The sequence below is a fragment of the Onychostruthus taczanowskii genome, unplaced genomic scaffold (genome assembly GCF_017590055.1).
Source record: "Onychostruthus taczanowskii isolate IOZ18803 unplaced genomic scaffold, ASM1759005v1 scaffold32, whole genome shotgun sequence".
NCBI classification, from domain to species: domain Eukaryota; kingdom Metazoa; phylum Chordata; class Aves; order Passeriformes; family Passeridae; genus Onychostruthus; species Onychostruthus taczanowskii.
In genome coordinates, this window is record NW_024500572.1 from 8,280,046 (window position 1) to 8,300,246 (window position 20,201).

At 42.4% G+C, this 20,201-nt stretch overlaps 1 protein-coding gene across 1 annotated transcript in view; it reads left to right on the top strand.

The window, feature by feature from the left end:
• Window positions 1–20,201, top strand: part of HIC2 (HIC ZBTB transcriptional repressor 2) — a 72,353-nt gene that overhangs the window by 38,671 nt on the left and 13,481 nt on the right. Inside the window, exon 2 of the mRNA XM_041410437.1 lies at window positions 1,263–1,332. The gene's annotated coding sequence lies outside the window, so the exon portion shown is untranslated. The remainder of the gene's footprint in view (window positions 1–1,262; window positions 1,333–20,201) is intronic.

Here is a 20,201-nt window from a genome sequence, read left to right on the forward strand (position 1 = left end):
CCCGGTTTGATTTGCATATATAAATATTTGCCCTTACCCCTTTCTATCACATCTCTCTTAACTTTCCTATGGGGAAAAGAACACATAAAAGCTGCTTATAAAATATTATGTACTGTGCTGATCTGCACACATGTACCACATGTACATGGACTAAGATTGCCTGTATGCAAAAGAAGGCTGAAATACTGATATTGTGATCAAGTTATGGCAGACTGGATCACCTATTTTTTGACACAGGATCCCTTTGGTAGTGACATCCTCAGCTGTGTGGAGTCCTGTCTTTTCTATCCTCTCAGGATCTCTGTGGTTTGTGATTTCCCCTGAGTAGGCAGGAGACACCAGCATTAAAGTATCTTGCATTTTTCTCTGGAAGTATGGTAAGCCCAAGAAAAAAGACTCCCACTTGATGTGTGAGTCCAGGAATGCCTCTCATGTAGAACACTGGAGAGAATATAAATTATGCATGGTGAATATGAAGTTTAGTTTTGGCTTCTGTCTTTTCTCCATTTCTCTTTTCAGTTGTTCATGATAGCTTAAATTTTCCGTATTTTTGTCTCAACCCACACTCAAATTTTTTCCTTTGGGGAAAACTGGAGCAAAATCAATTTTAGTGCAATTTTTCAAGACTCCTTGACTTGCACTTACATCTGTTTGGTGTGGGGGAGTGGAATTTTATCATAAAACGTTTGATTTATTTAATGTATTCAATAAGCATCGAAGATGTGCCAGGTACTTTCTCAGCCCTTTTGGATGGGAAATCTTGCAAGCTAAGAACTTAATAAACAAAGAAGTTCCAGAACTCAAAGTTTCCCTGCTGTTAAGATCTCCATATATCTAAGGAATAAACAAGGTTTGAACAAAGCAGATCCTAAGACTTGTAAAGTACAAAATGTCACAGACGGTACTGATGAAATCTGTAATTGAAACAACTATTTTTTTAAACATATTTCCTGAACCTGTTATCTGCCCAACTTAAAATCAGCTGAGATGTGCTCATGCAGGAGCTCTACTTTCATTGCAACTGTGAGTCTGTTTCTGTTGGTGAAGCTGCTCTCACGGGTGTGTGATGCTGCACCAAGGGCTCATCTAAACAGGGTCATTGATTGAGACCAAGGTAAGTTGCAAATTGAATGGAGGAGCTATTCTCAGTTAACTTCATCATCCTAATGAAGAGGCCATTTGGAATAGTTAATAAGGAATAGCTGTTCTGGAGTAATCCCCTTTTAAGACAAACCCTCACTGTTTCTATAATTGCATTCCAGGAAGCTATTCTGTTCTGAATCAGCATGGGATAGAGTGCCTAGAAGACGTTCAGACCAAGCACAGCTAGCGGTGAGTGGGCAATACACACCGGGATGCCCTATTGCAGCCATTCCGAGTGAGCAGCAGAATAGCCTAACTGGTTGTCTGTACATCTCTCTAAAAGGCAACTGAAAGTAAATATGAAAATCGTGGTACAAAGGCCTCTGTCTTAGCAGGGATGAAGTCTGAGCTGCCTGTTGCAGTCTGAGCATTAGCCTGGTGTTACGGACAGAATGCGTGTCTCAACCCGTAACTGATCACAACTTGATTAAATGTTGGGGCGTGGAAAGGACTTGTGTGCTTTTTCCCAATGTGTATATTTACATCATTATGTGGGAGCAATCAATTTATCAAACCCATCAGATTATTCAATAGTGGGGAAAGACAATTGGTTGGAAGAACATGTGTATTGTTTTTAAGGTGGATAGAAAATTGGTTTAAAAGAAATTCACACAATCCCTTTCTTTTGAGGAAAACCTACACTAACAAACTAATCAAGGTAAGGGAAAATTCAGTAATTTATAATTGCCAATAATTTAAAATGCCATGAAAATTTTCCTGCAGCATAAAATGCTGTGCTTGTCCTTGCCAAGGAGGATGGGCTGGAGCAGAGGTGGTGCTCTTGTGCTTCAGTACATTGTAGTTGTGATATAGCTGCTGTTAATTCATGGTTCTCTTGACTTTTGGAATTCCTCCATTCCCTTAAAAGGGAAGGTGGCAGCCTGGAGTGGAGAAGCTCCAACTGCAGCCCTCTGGATGTTAATCCACCCCGACTTTCTTAAGCCTCCTACTTAAATCATTATCTTAATGAATCACCATTGCTGCTGTCTTCAGTGCTACACAGGAACATGCAAATTTTAAACAGCCTGGGGGAAAGTCCTTTTTGTCTGTAAAGTGCTCTGATACTTGCATTTAGATGTTACCATGATAGGTACCTTGGATACCACTTTCTGCCTAAGCCCTTGGATAGATCCTGGGGTGTAGCCCTCCCCAGGGCCTGCTGGGCAGCTCTGAAAAGGGATGGATGTGATGATTCTGCTACTGACTGGGAGCAGCAGCTTGAGCTCAGGTGGTTGAAGCCAGATCACTCCACCATTGTCCTTCAGCCTCTTGCCGGTGTTTTCCTGTCGCTTCAGGATGGCAAGAAGATAGGGGAGTGAGGATCAGAGTCCTTCCTTAGCTCTGCAATTGCCATTTTTACTTCAGGCAAGTTTCTTCGTCTCTTCACTTGATTTTTTTTCACAGCTAAAAGAAGCCATGAAAATGTTCATGGATCAACTACACTTTCTCCCAAGTATGTATCAAGGAATTTGATACAATAGGAAAATTACCAGCTTGCTAGAAAAACATTTGTTTAAGGAAAAACTGAACATAGTGAAGCCACTGCAGGCTGTGTCCAAGACTTTCAACATTGTGTTGTCCAGATTTTTCCTTGATGATTCAATTTGGCTACACATTGAGCTCTGCCCACTTCAGCTCTCCCAGCTGATCACTTGAGAAATCTTTACTTGTACGTAGTGGATACGGAAGGAGAGCCATGTATAGCTGTTTCAGATGGCAAATCTTTGTGGTTATTTACAACATGTATTGAAAGATTTGATTCCTTTATTCATTAAACCAAGAGCTGGAAAAGCTGTTTCAAGCAAATGTCCTAGATGATAAGAATACCCTTCTCAAATTGCAAAGTCAATTCATGCATTGTCCCTTTTCAGAGACTTAGAAGTAGAGTCCATTCCCTTACTATGGGTGACTTTTCCTCACTAGTAGTAGTTCTGCTTCTGGAGCAATGGCAGGATAAATATGGAAGATACCAGGTGAACAGAGATCCTTTAGTTTCAACTAGGAGAGGACCTTATTAACAGAACTGAGCTTAAATGCATTTTCTGTGATAACATTATCAGTTGTCAATTCCTGTTTGGGGAGTTATGCCCACAAGAGACCAGAACATTTATCTCAAGGAGCGCATCCTCATTCTTCTCAGTCGGATATTCTATGAAACAAGTTCAACTGGAGCTGGATATTTTCATGCTGAGAAGAATGCAGCTTCTCAGTTGGTTACCAAAGAAAGGAGATAGGAACAAACAGTACATGCTGACTTTTTGTAGCTCAAAGCCTTGACGGGTGTCCAGGTGTAAGGCAGGAGATATGATCTGCCTCCTCACCTGTTTGTGCACTCCTTTCTGGTGAACAGCAAAGAACTGGCTCTGTGACTCAAGTGACTCAAACTTTTTTCCCTGCTTGGTGTAGCTCTGAACAGACTGACACTTTCTTGTCATAGTGTTTAAGGCACTCTTTGCAAACTGCTTCACAGTGATAACCTTTCTGCTTACTGTGAGCAGGCTGTTGTGTTCTCTGTGTTCAAGCTCCTGGCTGGTTCTGATGCCTCATGGGACAGCAGCAATTTATAATACAGGGGCTTAATGAACTGGGGAACCATCTTTCAGATTCAGCACCATGAGAAGGTCAGAGTAGGGATTTCAGAAGAAATATCGGAAGGGAGCTGTACGTGTGTTTATAAGTGTGTGTGTGTATTGTGCATATCTTTCAAAGGAGAAAATAGAGATGATTGACATTTGAAGCTGAGAGCAAAACTTAAACACAACTTTTTCTCTTTTCTTGGAAAGTCTTGGAAAGTTATGGTGATGGGTGTAGGCAGGTCTCTGGCTGACTTTCTGAATTGCCTTTATGTCAGAACTCCAACAAGAGATTTGGTGCAATTTCTCATCCTATTGAGTAAAAGGATGTTCTATCCCACATAGTTTGCTTAGGAAACTGAAGGAAAGGGATTCTTCTTCACAGATCTTAACACACCCGGTGTATTTTGCAGGCACTATGTGCAAAATACTCAGTAAATGAGAGATCTGAAAGGAATGTTTCAATATGCTGAACTGGATTACTTTATTCCCCCAGTCTTTGCACAGTCTTGTGCTCGTGGGTAGTTGTCGATTTTTGTCAATGTACAAAGGTTGTTATTTCTATAGTTACCTCATTCAAATTCAGAGGTTTGTAACTGTGGAATTAAAATGTGTTTGTGCTATTATTTTGTTCATCTGTTTTGAGCTGCTTTTGTTAACTGCGTGTTCATAAGACTCTGTTTGCTCAAAGTACCTGCTTGGTTTTCTGGTCGGGTATGCTGAGATTCAGTATTTCAGTTTATAACTTTGCTTTTTGTTATTTTTCTCCTGATGTGTTACAACTGCCTGCCAGAAATTCTGAAACTGTGGTCAAACAAACTGCTCAGATGTTTCCTCCCAGTGTTTGCTAATTCAGCAGCACTTGAGCTGTTTATAAGAAGCACAGAGAAACCGCAGCTGAGGACTGTGAATGGCAATGCTGTGTGAACAAGTGATGCACACAGCACTGCACAGGTAGAGGGGTTTTAATCTGCAAGCATATCTGTCATTAATTTTAAGGCCTTTAGGAACCATGGTAGCTCAGCTAAGAGAGGGGAGATAAGCCAAGCAATTATATGGAGCAGCTCTGTTTGGTGAAGCACATCTTTTGGGATTAGCAGGGGCTCATGAGGCAGGGTAGTGATTTGTGCATTGCACTGCCAAGTCTTACTGATCCTTTGGGACAGTCACTGTTATGTGGGGCCTCCTGGCAAATTTCTTAAGACTGGGATATTGGCTGGGACAAGACTGAGAAAGTTTCCTTGGTTTGTCAATATAGACTTTAATGCAACAATGCCCCCACTGCTTGCTGGGGAGAACCCTGTCCTTTCTGCTTCTCTGCTTTGTGGACCTTCTTGCTTGGTGTACAGGTGAAAGAACGTAGCCATGAGCTTTGAGTGAGTGCAAACTGCTGTGCTTTTGGGGAAGACTTTGAAAAATGGCAGGGATTTGAAAGCTGAGATTTTGACTGACTTGAATTGGGTAAAAAATTTGAGAGAACTCTGGCAGCAGTTGTACGGAGAAGAAAAATGTCACCTGTTACCTCAGCAGACTACTTAAGAGCACTCTGAAGTGAGTCCCCAGAAAATTCTTGCAGAGATGAATGGGCAGCTGGGAGGAAATGCTATACTCCCTGAAGAAACAACAAACTCTGGGTGTTTACCCAAGCTGGTAAACCAAACAGAGACCATCAGTGTGCTGCTGGGTAAATCGGTGGTGTGCCTGTGTCTTAGGCACTGTGCAGTTCTAATCACCACCTTCAAAGGCAGTGGAGGGCTAGGGAAGGTCCAGAGAAAAAAGTCAGTCCCTGTGATTTCTCTTTGCCATAGAGAAGAGATGACTTATTACAGAAATTGCAGATATGTTGTATTGTCATGAATGGGAAGGGGAGTAGGGAGTGATCCTTCACAGTTCCTGTGTTTGCTAAATTGATTCAAAGCAGGCAAAGAGGAGGCACTCTGTCAAGCAGCAGTTTCCACGTGAAACTCATTGCCACAGGGTGTTATGGATAGCAGAAGTCTAAACAGATTGAAAAATCGATGAAGGACAGATAAGTTCTTATTAAAAGTGATGGCCTGGATGCAACCTCTGGATCAGGAGATCTTTAACAATTGCACAGGGTGTAAGAAGGAAAAAGACTGCCTGTATTCTATGTCATTGCTTTTCCTCCCTCTCTGCCATCCCTCCCTTTTTTTTTTTTTCTTTTTGTCCCTATTCTGGCTACTGCTGAAGAATAGAGAGATAGACCTTTGCTCTTATAACTTGGCTATTTTTATAGGTGAAAACTAGAAAGGAAACCAGCTACCCTGCAGTGCAGGGAAGTCGTTTTGCCTTGCAGCCCACAAGTAATATAAAGCACACTGAAATGAAGAGATTAGGAGTCAAATGCCCAAAATGTATATGTGTTATAAAATGCCTCTGTAGCTGGCATCTTTTTTAAAATTCTGAGTTAACAGGAAGCTGAGCTTGTTGATGAAGTGTAAGTAACTACAATGTTTCCAGTTACTTTTCACACTTTCTCCTCTCGGTGCTGCAGTCACTGATAATGCACCTAGTGACTTGGGCATTTTTAACTCGCCTAGCAGTGACACCTTAGGTTGGAAGCTGAGGATGGCTGCCTTCCACAGAAAGGACTGGGAGGAAGCAGAAAGTTGGGAACGAGGCTGAAGAGAAGATACTAAAATCCCCTGTATATGCACCAAAGCAGGGAAGTGTAACACAGAGGAGGGCTTGTAGCCGTGAGTGCAGCAGCAACAGTCATTTGATATTTGGGAGGTGAAAGAATCAGTTTTACGTCTTGCTAGACGACTGTACTGTAATACAGCAGTGCCTCCTGGCAGGGAAAGCAATGTAATGTAAAGCAATACCGCGTGGAAGAGCAGTTGGAGAGCTGTCAGAAGCTGAGTAGCTTGGAACGCTTCCACGAGGACCTGGGAGCAGCGAGCTGAGCTCACTGCAGCGTGGCATTCCCCTGCCCCGGGAGGAGAGCGGCTGCGGCGCAGGCGTCGCTGCCACCTTCCAGCGCCGCTCCGCTCTCTGGAGGAGGCTTTTCTAGGCAAAATAGCAGGAGTTCTTTCTTCTCTTGGGAGATTTCTCTTCCAGCTCACAGAGCCCTTGTGAGTTCACATGCCAGGCCGTCCTGCAGCAAATGAGTTTGTACCTGTCAGCTGTCATTGCCTGCCACACAGGAGTACTCAGGGCACAAGGATACCAGAGGGGTAGGAGCTCTCCAGAGTGGGCTGCTGCATCTCTGGATCTGGTCTGATGGGGTGAACAAAGAAGAAATTACCTTTTCTTTTTTTCTTTTTTTAATGTTTTTGTTTCCAGAGGACTTTGGTGCAGGGCATTGGCTTTTATTCCAGTTTTTAGATTTTGGATGTACTTAGTAATCTTACTTGTGGTTTTTACCTCCCCTCTCTCCTTGCCCCCAGCATTTTCCTTCCCTTCAAGTCCTCTGCCTCACTCTGTGTATTGCTACTAAAATTGCTTGGTATGAAGGGTCCCGTTTCTTACTTGAAGCCTCTGGATGCTATTAAGTAATTGGTGGAAAAGCTTGTTTAATCATCACAACCCTATGTTATTTTTTAAATAGCCCTTTGAGGTGGCTGAAATGCTACTGAAAGACTACTTTCCTTTAATACTGGATAAGGAACTTCATTAGGGAAGGGAAATAGTGTTCTTATTAGACTCTCCAAGTTACAAGTCATCTTTCTTTTAAAGAAAGGATGTGCAATTTTACTCTCCCCCCCCCCAGCAAAATCACTGTTTATAGCAAGGAGCAAAGAAGGTTTTTTGGTTTTATTCCTTCAGTGCATCCAGACTATCTTTTGTCAAAAATCCCTAAGAACAGAATGATGCATTCTGTGCATCTGCTCTCTAGCCACACCTTGAAACCAGCAATAGTGGTAAATCATCCAGGGAGATTGTCTCAGTGTTCAAGCTGCACACATGACAGTGGTCCAGCATGATGTAGGACCAGGGCACTGTGTCCAATACAGTGCTACTTTTCCTGCTTTATCACCTCAGCCAGATTAATGGATAATGAATATATGGCCATGGATGAGCTTGAACAACATCCTCCACCACAGTGCTGGAAAAAGGAAAGATGTCATTTCAGGTTTCCTTAGCTTGACAGGTCTGTGCAAACAATTGAAGTGTGAATTTTATAAATGGAAGTGCTATTCTGGGAAGGAATAAACAAATGAAGAAGTTAATGCGGAAATGGTTTGAGAAATATGATGGATTATGAAGGCAAAAATGAATTTGAAAGTAGCATAGCAAGGTTCCATGAAACCTGTTTCTTCTGGACTTTGCACATAAGACTGTGTTTGATCAGGTGAAGGTCTGTCTTCTGTTTCTCTGCCATCTTCCTGATAGCAAATTTAAGCTTTATCTTGTTATTTTGGCATGTGTATTAAGATTTTTCTTGGAAATAAGATTTTTCTCTAATATAAAGTGCTAAACAAAATGTGGACAGAAGCAATCACAGCCTCTCAGTCCATAGGCCAAGAAAAGTGAAGCAGAATGTGTATGGTAGGAAATGGATGCATCACCTCTTGCTTTTGTTGGTTTTAGTAGTCTTTGATGGCAGTTTGTGGGATATTGCACAAAAGGCAAATGCACTGTAGATGTAACAACCAAAAGGTACTGAATTGAACAATCTTTTTAATAACTAGGAAGAGAAACATGAAATTACAATGGCTGCCTTAAGCAATTTTCATAGATCTTAATGAGCTTAGATCTGTCTTCATTTAGGCACTGCTTTGTGTTCTGCCAAAGGTTTAAGGAAAGACAGAACGATCAGTTGCAGAAAGTTTGTCCCTGTACAGAAAGTTTGTCCCTGTACATATGGAGCAAGAGTTTATTCTGACTGATGAAGCTGCCTTTGCAAGGCAACCTTTAGGCTGTTTTTGCAGATTTAAAAAAAAATTTAATCAGTAAAATGTTTCAGTTGAGAAAACTGGGAAAGCTTAAGAAGTTCAGGATGCTTGTTCTCCTTTTCTAAGCTGGTGAAGAACTAGATCTAATGGGAGGCCAGCATCTGGTAGCCCTAGATTTTGAAGGACAAGGCAATGTGAATTCAGTTTTAAATCATCAGCTACAGCTTACTTTTCTTTTTGAAAGAGTTTGTTTTAAATGTTCAACATGTTTGGACTTAAGTGCTTAGTATGGTAGATACAAAAATGAAGTAAAAAATTCTCAATGGATCATGACTTGTTGAATTTTCATTAGGATTCAAACGAGAAAATGTCTTATGAAAGTCATTGGCTGTTTATTAAAATTATAAAAAGAAGAAAAATGTCACCTGCATAAATACCTGTGAAATTGAATAAATGATTCAGCTGGAGATATTTTCTGCTAGCCAGACTGCACTAAGATGAAATTGAGAGCAGTTTATATTTGGTTTTAAATCAATATGGCTTAGTAGTTACCAGCCACTGATCGTTCTTCATGACCTAGAGTGTAAATGTAAAACAAGACTAAAATTGGTAGCTTTCAATTACTCTTATTTAAATCTGGTCTCCTCTACCACTGAATGCTCTCTGAATAAATAAATAAGTAAAAGCACATTTAGCTGCTGGCATTGCCCTGGCTTTTCCTGTATTTGCAATGGCTTGATACAGAGATAAAGGAAACTCCCTCTGTGTGTTCATTTATGAAGTCTCTAATGGAGCAGTTGATCTCTTTTTTTTCCTCCCCTTCTTCTCTCTCATCTCCATTACCCTCCCTCCAAATGGGGGCAAGGGAATTTTGAATTTCTTATGTTTTAAATACTTCTCAAAGTATGTAAGGCTTAAGGTATCTTTGAACATAAGTGCATCTGGCCTCCTATTTTCCTGTGTTCTGCATTGTTGATACAAACTGCAAGTGAGCCCTAAAGAGGTTTTTCCTATTTTATTACTGGTCGTGTGTTTTTTTCACTGCAAATTTGAACATTAAAATTAATTATGGCCTTAGAGACAGAGTCCAACAGTGAAATAACTTGTAATTTATTTGAACTCTGAAATTCCACCAGTTAAAGTTGTGTAAAACTTTCCAGTAGTTTATTTATATATTATTTTAAGAAAAAAAATCTTAATTATGAGTTTGGTTGCTCAATAAAAAAGAATGGCTATCTGGCTAATCGCTGCTGTGCTCTAGATCATTAATTTTCTTCTTAATAACAGTAGGATTTTTTTCCATTTTCTCCCTTGAAACCTTTTCAATTATATAACAAATGTGCTTGATTTATGGGGACACTCTCTAGGATTTTGTGCCCCAAGACAGGCACGTCATGAAATAGCTGGAGGTTGGTGAAGAAGCTCAGCTGGATTAAAGACTTGCAAGTACTGACAGGAGTGGGAGTTGATAATTTGGATGGAGGCCTGTACAGAGGCGCGTGGACAGCTCTGTTCTCAGCTACTCCCACTTTAAGGAGTTGTTTTGTTTTGGTCTTACCTAGAAATTCAGACTTTCCCTATGGGAATACACAGCCCTGGGTTTGCAGAGGGGTTGCTCATAAGAAAGCTGGGTTTTCCCAAAGTCTGAAAAAATTTTGCTTGTGAAAAAATGAAGTGAATGATTGGACTCGTGTACTAAATGTGGGGATTTTTAAATATGGCTTCTTAAGTAATTGTTTCTGCATTAGGTGTGTCACCAAGTCTCTAGGTTCCTGGAAGTGCACATTTTCTATGTGGCACAGTAATGAAATACAGCTGGGCCTCCATTTGTCTTTTTGGGGACCCAAACCTGCTCTGTCAACTTGGTTCCAAGTTGCTTGAGAAGTACCAGACAGTCTGTATTCTAAGATTTCCTGACAAATATGTGAAGTTCAGAGCTCTTACCAGGCTGGCTGCTAACTAGCCAGGAAGTCCCTAACACTGTGGCTGGCAAAGAATAAAGAAAACATAAAGATACTGAATTTTGGTTATGGAAGGCTGTTCAGCATTTAAAGTCCTGGTGTCTGAGAACATGGGCTGGCATTTGCAACTGATGTTTGCCTGGTAGTGAAGGACCCAGCATAATAAATAGTTGGCCAAGTAATAAGAGTTCACCTGGCAGTTAATGCTGATTTTTATGCCTATGGACTTGAGGCCTCTTGAAACTGAGTAATGGCAGTAATAAGAATGTGTTTGTAGGGGGAGCTGTATTTGGGGGGCTTTGAGATCCTGCTCACATGTTGGAGAATGAACTATAATGGAATGCCCTTATTCTAGATTTATTTGAAGAGAAATGGCCAGTGAAATGAAGAGTTGAATGGGATGTAAAGTGTGTGAGAATTTCCCTTTGCTTCCAGCTTGCACTGGACTGATGAACGGGGTTCATTGAACCCTCTGTTTCACCCAGTCCTTGAGGGGTTATAAAGCAGAGGTGGACTGAAAAAGCACTTGAGAAGAACATTTAGCTTGGCAATGCCTTCAGCCCCAACAGCTGACTGTGATGCCTGGAGCCAGTTACTGTAGGGATGAGCAGATAAACCTGGTATGTACTGGAACCTGAAAATTGGAATTAATTAAACAGTGTAATAATTAATGGATGTGGTAGATTCCTTGTAAGTTTGGTTTTTCACCAAGATTGGTCCATTCATTTTTACTCACATACTCTCTCTCCTAAAAGCTGTTGCAAGAATTGTTCTCTGGAAAATGAAAGCGCTCAGGCTGCTAAGGAGGACTAAGAAGGGCCCTACAGGGCTCCCCCTCTTAGTCCATGTGTGCTGCTCAGCAGCTTCTCACATCTGTTGGTGCCCTGGCTCCCTGATCAGTACTACAAAATCCCTTTCATGATGGATGGCATTGGGGCGGTTCTTCATACTGAAGAATTCCTTTGAATTGTGATGCAGAGCTACAGCTAAAACCAAGTAAATCTTCCCTTTGTATTAACTGTGCCACTCATGACACAAAAATGTCACTAATGTGTTTGCTGCCATGAAAATTTTCTTACTATCTCTTTCAGCTGCTTAGGCCAGCAGCTAGCATGCTCCTAGGTTAGTGATGAATTAAGTTGAAATTGCCAAGGGGTGTCTTTCTGCACTGACTTGAAGATGTATGAGGCTTGCTCTCCTTTGTTCTTCCTTCATCCTGCTTTAGCCATACCTGCATTGTGCCCTGTCAGCATTTTCTGCTTGGGAATGGCTGAGTGGACTTTGCTCTGTTAGCCGTGCATCTTTTTCTATTTAAAGGAGGTGTTCAGCCTGTCTATTTGGCATAAATTGGTTGAGAATTTGCCGGTCAAAAGCGCAGGGGAGAGAAAGAAAAGGATACTTGGAGCCTGCGCTCAGTCTCCCGGCAGTGCCCCCTTCCTGCTCTGGGGAGGTCTCTTGCTTGTCCCTGCGCTGGGTCGGCCCCTGGAGCACAAGTGCTCGGAAGCAGCAGTGGCAGGGTCGCTGTCTGTCTGTCTGTCTGTCTCCGGGATCATGTGGCAAGGGGGCCGTGCCTGCGGCGAGAGCGGCTCCCCCCGTGCGAGGAGTCACAGGACACCGGCGGGGGTAGCTCCAGCTGGTATGCACTGGTACCGATATAATCCCGCAGGACTGTGTCCATGGGACACAAGTGTGACATGCGAGGTATTTAAGGAGACACACCTGTTCTAGGCACAGGCTGGGTATTGCATGCCTTGGAAATGGAAGGTTGTGGTAGAGCAGGGAAGACTCTCATTTTATCCTCAGGAGGGCTTTGCTTTCTTCTTTCTCCCCAGTTGCACATTATTTTATAATTCCCTAATACTAGGCAGCCCTGTAGCCTGTTAGCACCGGGCTGTTTCAAAGGCCAGGCTGGTGTTTGCAGGAGTGAAAAGCCTCTGGTCTGAGTGATGGTTTGGGTGTAACTGCTCCCAAGAAAGGGCAGAGAATTCGGAGAATGTCATCTATGTGTGGGGTTGGGTTTTTCGGTCCTTTAGATAATTTAGATTTTGTGTTGTGTTTACCAGTATTTTTATTATAAGGCCTCTGTCTTGCAATTTAGAGCAGTAAATCACATGAAATTCATACCATCTTACAAGTTTTGTACAAAAATATTTTGTCACTTTGAAATCTGAGTGTATTTCTCTCTCTTCTTTCCATCTGCCCCATCCTAAAAAATTACCGTGAAACAGTTACGCTCCATAAGAAGCAGCAAGTAAATACAAACTAAATCTCATTATTGCATAGCATAAAGAATTAAAATGCTTAGATTTTTATCTCTCTTTCTGAAGTTTATCTGACACTTGTTTGGCAGAGGATAATTTTTTTGCTATTGAAAAGAGAATGTATTAAGATGAAGGAAAAAGAAATTGCAGGGTCTGTCATATGACTTGATTCCATCTGTCTGTCATGCCATTCAAGTAGAATGGAATTCTTCTCTCAAATTTGATGTGCCTTTTTTTGATCTTAATGTGAATCTCCTAGTTTGCCTTAGTCTAGTTCCACATGGCCCTCCTTTCCAGGGATTCCTGCTCTTGCTGAGGTGTTAAGTGCTTGTTGGTTTGGGACAGCTCCCAGGATTGGGGCCAAGGCTTCTCCTACATTTGATAGCTTGTTGTGTGGAAATAATTGCAAGTGGGCAGTCTTTCCCTCCTGTCTTTGTTTAAAATAAGATTTTCAGGTAAACATCCTGTATGTCAGTTGTTTGCAAAACTGAAGTAATGGCTGGTGGAAATAAGGAGGAGGGTTCTAGGCCCTGGTTAGTTTGGGCAGTCAGGTATTTCAGGGGGGAAGGCGGCAATCCTCTTCTGTAACAGCTTTGCACTCTGAGTGTGCTGGTCTGCAATAACCAGTCCCTGAGTGGACCACAGACTCTCCTCCTCGGAAACTAAAGGTTGTTGGCAGGGAAGGAGATCCTGGGAATGGAGACCACTCAGCTCCAGGCTCACTTGGCCCATGGGGTCATTGACCCTTATGACACGGGGGTATAAATATGTATTTTTTTAATCTTGACCTGAAGAGGACTGCAGCTGTAAGTTGGTGTTCAGGTTGACCAAGTCCAACCCTTAAATAGTTTTTCTTCCTTGTGGGCAGACACATTTTTGTACATATGAACATAAAAATACCTTTGATGCTACTGAGAAGCAGAATATCTTGTTGTAAGGAAAGAATCATCCCCCTTTAGCTGTGGTGCCTCCCAGGCTGGCTTTGGGCCTCTGCAAATCACATTTTGCTACATAGCCTAAGGTAGACACAGTCTCACTATCCCTGCTAGCTGGTAAAAGTGGGCTCTCCCTCACCTCTGTTCCTACTGGATTCTCCCAAAGTTAATATCTGTGCAATCAAAAACTGAAGATACTTACTCTGAGTTGTTTTGAGATTTATTTTTTTTTGGGAGGGGATGGGGTGGGGGTGGTTTGGTTTAGTGATGTTTTTTGTTCCTTAACTGCACCCTGCAAAATGTCCTGGCTGAGTTGTTTCCAAATACTGGCATCTCCAGGGAAGGGGTTATAAATTGCTAATTTAAAGCCTGCAACAGGATAATTAACTAACCAGTTTGATGTAAATGGCTTAATGGGGCTTTACTAGCCCCTTTGAACTTAAAGTAGCACTAAAAAGTAAACTGTAAATACCTTCAAGGAACGTAGTGGCATGTTTGAATGTGGGGCTGCTTGGCTGTAAGGAGCAAGCCTGCTCAACTTGCCAGGAATCCACTGGCCTGTGTGACAGCAAACATGTCAAGGGGGTGAGGGGACCAACTAGGCATCCCTTGGGGAAGGCTCTGCAACTGCCTTGGTTCTCAGGAAGCACAACACTCTGATATATCAGGCTTTCAAACCTGTCCTGCCTGCTTTGGAAAATTTAAATCACAACCTCAGTTTAAATGCAACTGTAATGAATTTCATCAGGATTGAACAGAAAAAAAAAAAAAAAAAAAAAAAAAAAAAAAAAAACAACAGAAAACCCAAAACCCTGAGGGGGAGGCAGCCACTAGAGTCCACCCTAATTTTCCTGCAGTTCTATTTGCATTAAGGTATTTTGGCAAGTCCAGGCAGAAACACTGAATGCACTTTGTTTCAGCAGACCTCGTTACTGACTGAATCTGCTGAGACAACATACTGCAGCCCTGCAGCAGATGCCAGTTTCTGATGCATTTGGGGGATTTTGGGGAGACTGTCCAGACTTTCATTCTTGCTGGGCTGCTACCAAGTTCCAAAGGAGGAAGTCAACAACAATTGATCACCTAGAAATGAAGGTCATTACAAAGTGGAAGCATCTTGTGCAGTTAGGCATTGATCTCACTTCTGACTATGGAAGCTGGGGTGTTAGAGAGGAGAATTTCAGGCCCAAAGGCCCACAGGAATGTTTCCTTGAAGCTCTTCCTGGTCCCAGTGCTGCTCTGCTCTGCCTTCTCACTGTGCATGCACCACACAGGGTCAACAACAATTCCCAGAATCTTTTCTTCATTGTTCCTCTGTCTCACAACCGTCTTTCACCTATTGCCAGCAGCCTTCCTGGATACCAGAGGATGTTTTGGGGGTTGAAGCACAATCCTCAGTTACTGCTGTGACCTCTGACATGTAGGATTTGGCTTTACAGCCAGCTTTGTTCAAGAGTGTTCCTGATCCTTGGCTGTGCTTTGCTGCCTGCTCTGTTGTGCTGCCCTGAAGACCATGGGGTTTGTGAGGCTGAGCCAGACCAGGGCTGATGCAGAAAGAGGGCAAGACCTGACCTTTTAGGTGGTGGCTCTGACGTGTATGCCCTAAAACAGATCATGATGCCTCATCCTCTGTAATGATGGCTCTATTTTTGTGTGGTTTGGTTTGGAATTTTTTTCCACCTGGTAAGTAATGTGTCACTGGCAATGTTAATGCTGGCCTTTAAAAAGGCAGCATAAAAGCACTGAGATCTGTTGTAGAGCCCCATGATGCTGAAGTGCTACGTCTTATTTTAAAAGCCATGTCTGCCAGAGGATTCAGGCCTGCATTCTAATTATTCAGGTGTCTGTTGTATGCAGGGATCAAAATGCTCTGCTGTGGCCTTTAGAAGAGTTAATAACATGGCACTTTGCTCTTCCGTGCTGACTGAAGCAGTTGGCACCACGGTAGTACCTGCTTGCTGTGTGTGGGTTGGGAGCACAGCACAGGATTAATTTGGGGTTGTGTTGGCAAGGGTCTGTCAGCAGAGCTTGCCCAGCTGCCTGTGCTATCCTGGAGCTGTTAATGCTTTACTTTTATGAGCACTAACCTAGAGCACATTTTAAAAAATTGAAAATACTCACTGTTAGAGAGAGAGAGAGACACTTGCAAGCAGAAGAGCTCTGTACACACAGTGTTCATGGCTGGAGACTCCCTTCAAGGAATGCCACAACACCTCAGCCTGCCAGCTTTGCTATCTTGGCATCTGACTGGGAAATGCAAATACTCAATCTTAATCCTTCATTCCCACATGCTGACATGTATCCAAGGGGAACTTCTGTGAATGTTGTTGTTATTTCCATATAACTTCAGCTGCTGCTTTGCTTCCCAGAACTTCCCCACCATGTGTCTCAGTGCAGTGTTTTCCAGGTCTTTTGGATTTGTTTCCCTAATGGAAGGCAGGCTTTAGTGTGCATGTCCTTATCAGAAATCTGGGCAAGGGAGTTGAGGGCACTTTCAGTGAGCTCACAGGTGACACTAGGCTGGGTGGGAGTGTTGATCTGCTGGAGGGCAGGAAGGCTCTGCAGAGGGATCTGGACAGGCTGGATCCATGGGCTGAGGCCACTTGGGTGAGGTTCAACAAGGTTGAAAGGATGTTTGTAGCCAGATAAGGGTTGGTCTCTTCTCCCAGGTAACAAGCAATAGGGCAAGAGCAAATGGCCTCAAGTTGCACCAGGGAGATTTAGGTTGGATATGAGGGAAAATTTCAAGGAAAGGATCATCAAGCATTGGAACAGGCTGCTCAAGGAAGGGGTGGAATTGCCATCCCTGGAGATTATCCAAAGGATGTGTACATGGGGCACATAGGGACATAGTTTAGATGTGGACTTGGCAGTGATAGGTTAATGGCTGGACTTGATTTTAGGGGTCTTCTCCAGCCTCAGTGATTCTGTGATTTTATGTGGAGAAGAGGAACAAGCCCTGTGATTGAGCTGTTTGTTTTTATAAGGCTCTTCTCTTTCTAATCCCCCTTCAACAAACCCTTCCACAGATTTTTAGATTCCTCACTAAATCCTTTAAATAATATGATAAAAAAAAATCCCCTTCTAATACACATTTTGTTTTGAAACCCACTAAACCTGACAACTAGCTCTATTTGGTTTGTTGGCTTAAGAATCACAGGGAAAATATAAGTAGAAACCCTGGGCCAGGACTCTGGACTCTGACTATCACTAGAGAAAGAACAAATGATGTGCAACGGTGTTTTCCTGACCTCTCCTCTGTTTTTAGTAACATGAAAAATTTCATCTGGCTATTGCTAATGTTAGAAAGTTGTGTAAAAATTAGAACATAATGAAGACAAATTTTAAAGTGGTGTCTGCTGCAGTTCTTGGGTGTGTTGTCTCAATTGCCTCCTACTTAGAGGGCAGCTGAAAAATCCAAGTCCTTTTTCAACATGTCAAAACCAACTTTTTCAAAGGATTCAGTAGCTGTGCCAAAGCACCTTGCCTATCTGTAAGCAAATGCGTAGGGTAGGGAGTGTCTCTGCCAGGGCCAGCATTCACACAGGCAGCTGGCTCTTTTAAATCAATTTGATTAATCACTGTATACCTCCTAATTTTTCAATAGGCAAGTCCCTGCTATTTCTTGCCTGCACAAGATGAAACTTTCACATTACATACCCTGTTATACGACTTTGATTATCTGGAATAGGTCTGGGTGTGCGATGACTGTTCCTGGAAGGGTCTGGGGATTTGGCATTACTGTCAGGCTTCTTACACGAGGTTCCAGAGAAAGCAGGTGTGTGAAAGCCATGTTAGCATCTGCAATGGAGGATACCTTGTGATAAGAAGGATGTGACTTATTCAGGTTCTTCAGAGCTGTTGACTTGCTTGATTTGGGATGTTGAGGTGGTTTTCCTGCTGTTAAAACATGTTCTTTGAGTGAACTGCCTGCCAAGAAAATGTTTGGAGAAGGGAATAGATTAAGCCAAGGTGGACTGACTTGGTGGGTCAGGGAAAGCTGGATGGCATCAGAACGTCCCTGTAGCTGGGGAGGCACGAGCCTCAGGATGTGTGTGTTTCTGAGCACCTGCACTGTGGTGTAACAATGCCACAATTTATTCAGCCCTTCTCTGTGACAGAACTGCATGTGGCTGAATAATGTGCAACCAGGGGCTGAAAGCAGCTGGATCCTGGATCCTAGATACAGGTGCTTGGGAATGCACAAGAGAGAGGCTTCAGTCCAAATGTATCCTCACTAAGAGAGCTTTCTGCATCCTCTGGGTGTCTCTTGATGCTGTTACATCACTGGGCTCTGCTGGAAGTGGTAAGAATGGAAGAATTTTACTTTTTGCTTCCACTCTAAGGTGTAGTATCGATGTTTGTTGTGGCTGTGAGCAGAAGTTAGTATGTGTATTACTCCTTGGGCCAGGTTCTGATTCTGTTTATGTAGGTATAAAACTGCTGTGTTGTTTCATCTGTGTTAGGGAAGTTCCAGCCTCTCTGGCTGTTTTTAGGGTTTGGTTCTGCTTGGCTTTTTGCTTTGTTTTCTCCTTCCTTTAACCACTTTCCTTGCTGAGAGCGGAGAACTCCATGGGAAGTGATCCAGCAAAGTTTTAAAATAACCTTTTAGTGTGGGTTTGGTTTTGGTTTTGTTTTTTTTAAGCTCTTGCTCAAACTTTTAAATATGTGAATTGTCTCTGTGAATTCTGAGTGCCTCTGAAACCTGCCAGCCAAGCCTAAATCTTGCAGGAGGTGTGGCCACATTTGTGTTCTCAGAGCTCTCTGGCACAGACACCTGGTACACCTGTGTCTCCTGCTAGTTTCAGTACTGTCAGAACTTCACCCCTCATGCCTGTTTCTCTGGTACCTCCTGTTTTTCCCAAGGTTATCTTCTAAAAATAGAATCTGTTACAGATTTTCACTCCCCCACACCCACCTTGAGGACAATAATTACCAAAGAGATGGTTTTAATTATGCTGAAAGAAGGAGGGTGATGCATTCGGCTCTGCTCTTTGAGGCGCTTTTTTTTTCTGGCAGGGAAAAAATTGCACAAATTGCTTAGTAATTTCCTTAGGTGATAAATATAAAGTGAGTAGCTTTTGAAATACTAAAGCTTGAGTATTTAAACATTTGATAAATCATGGGTTATCTAGAGAATAAAATTATGATGTTTTGGCACTGGCAGAATTCAATGCAAAGGTCTCAATCTGAATAGAAAATCTCTTAATTTCCTTAATTGTTGTTAAACTGATAGAGATAGCTGTGGTATCTGTGGCATTCACCTGTCCAGAAACCAAAGTCATGCTCAACCCAAGTGAGCAGGGATGCTTTGGATGATGCAGTTATCTGTCAGCAGCCAGAAATGAAAACATTCAGAGCATTCATAAGACAGAAAAAAAACTTCTCTACAATGAAAAAAAAACCCCAAAACTGAATGAAATCATGTAAGTGTTTGAGTGGATGATGCTGACTTTACTGTCCTCTAAACTATGCCTGCAGCAGCCCAGAGTTTATTGTCATATAAACCAAGAGAAATTAAAGGCAAGCTGTCTCTATAGGCTGCATGATGGAACTGGTGAGCAATTGCTCCAATAGTAGGGTGCTCTCTCTGTGATAATTGCCTACAGATAGAAATGCTGTGTAGAGGAATCATTGCTGGCACACTGACATGGCTGGCAAACTAAACTGTTTGGTGGAAAGATAAGAATCTACTACAGCTCTTTAAAATCACCCTCATCGTGATCACCTCATGATCAAACATTACTTTCTCCACTGTGAGTAAAAGCATAGCATATTTCACAAATCATCCCTTAAAATAAAACCAGATTGGTGCATAAGAGACCAAGTCAGCACAAGCATGCACTGTGCTATACTAGTAGCACTGTACGTTCTTAGGCAAGAATGTACAGTGCTACCACACAGAGCTCAGAATGAAATGGGAACAGTGATGGTGCTTCAGGTTTTACAGCCACCTCTGTGCTCAACTTTGACAATTATTTATCACCACTAATATTGTGCTTTGTAAACTTATACAGTACTTTATAAAGTAAGACATGTTTCCTATTTTAAAGATCTTATAATCTTGTGGGCTGATAAGGGGTGCAGATTATCCCTTGGATGTTCATAAATAGCATTAGCACTAAGAGTTTTATTAGCGCTGGGTCCTTTCAAGCCTGTGGCTCTTTCTTTTTCTTAACACTTCCCTAGTCAGGTGCCAAAATAAGGATTTCTACTGCATGATGTTCCAGGCTGGAATACTGTGGGCATTCTTTGGTTTTGCTTGTAGTGAAAGAGCAAAACCCAAGCAGTGTCCCAGCACAGTGGCTGCAGCTCTGCAGGGTTTAATCAGCCTTTGCTTGCCTCTCTGAGACTGCAAGTCTGGAGTTTGGGGGATGGCAGCAGAGAGCAGGCTCGGGAGGTCTCTGTGTGTGTGTGTGTGCTTGCGCGTGTTTTAAATAAACAAACAATGCAACAGCAACTTCAACAA